The sequence below is a fragment of the Crocuta crocuta genome, unplaced genomic scaffold (genome assembly GCF_008692635.1).
Source record: "Crocuta crocuta isolate KB4526 unplaced genomic scaffold, BGI_CrCroc_1.0 scaffold336, whole genome shotgun sequence".
NCBI classification, from domain to species: Eukaryota; Metazoa; Chordata; class Mammalia; order Carnivora; family Hyaenidae; genus Crocuta; species Crocuta crocuta.
In genome coordinates, this window is record NW_027527943.1 from 227,197 (window position 1) to 227,584 (window position 388).

The 388-nt window shown below is 50.8% G+C and overlaps 1 non-coding gene across 1 annotated transcript; it reads left to right on the plus strand.

Moving 5' to 3' along the window:
- Window positions 1–236: 236 nt before the first annotated feature.
- On the plus strand, window positions 237–308 carry TRNAA-CGC (transfer RNA alanine (anticodon CGC)). Its single transcript has one exon. It is a non-coding gene; the product is annotated as a tRNA-Ala (tRNA).
- The last annotated feature ends 80 nt before the right edge of the window (window positions 309–388 follow it).

A 388-nucleotide genomic window follows, 5' to 3' on the forward strand; every position in this document is an offset into this window, starting at 1 on the left:
CCCGGGGACGGACCCTGGGGCAGGTAACGGGCGGGGGCCGGGCGGCTCTTGGAGTCAGAAGGGGCGCCATTCGGACCGCAGTCTCGTTATCCAGTGACGCCTCTAAATGTCTCCAGTTTAGCGATTTTTAAAATAGTGAAATTTCACCCAGTAGACTTTCTGCAGTCCGATTCTTATTTTTTTAAAGGAAAAATAGAAGTAATGTTTTATGAAGCAGAAGGAAAAATACTAAGCGAGGGGGTGTAGCTCAGTGGTAGAGCGCGTGCTTCGCATGTACGAGGCCCCGGGTTCAATCCCCGGCACCTCCAGTTAGTATATTTTCTTTTTTCCGGGATTAGGATTATTTGGGGGTTGTTTTCATTGTTCATGCACACGCGCGCGCGCGCGC